The following is a 242-nucleotide window of genomic DNA, read 5'->3' on the forward strand; positions in this document are numbered from 1 at the left end:
ATATATCCAGGCCACACTTCCAACCACAAATCTGCAGGCATGATCTGAACAGGCCATTCTCCAAGGAGATAAGTTACAAGATGGTCCCACTGGGAGGGAATTCTTTCCGGCGCCTCCCACCGCAGGAGAAGCCTTCCCTTCTTCATCCCACACAAATTTCCAGGTCTGAGATGCTGCATCAAGAAAGGGGGGCAAAATGAGATCAGTGCACAGTAGATTTTTTTTTCCTTTTTACTAATCCA

Source organism: Pogona vitticeps, chromosome 11, assembly GCF_051106095.1.
Source record: "Pogona vitticeps strain Pit_001003342236 chromosome 11, PviZW2.1, whole genome shotgun sequence".
Lineage (NCBI taxonomy): Eukaryota > Metazoa > Chordata > Lepidosauria > Squamata > Agamidae > Pogona > Pogona vitticeps.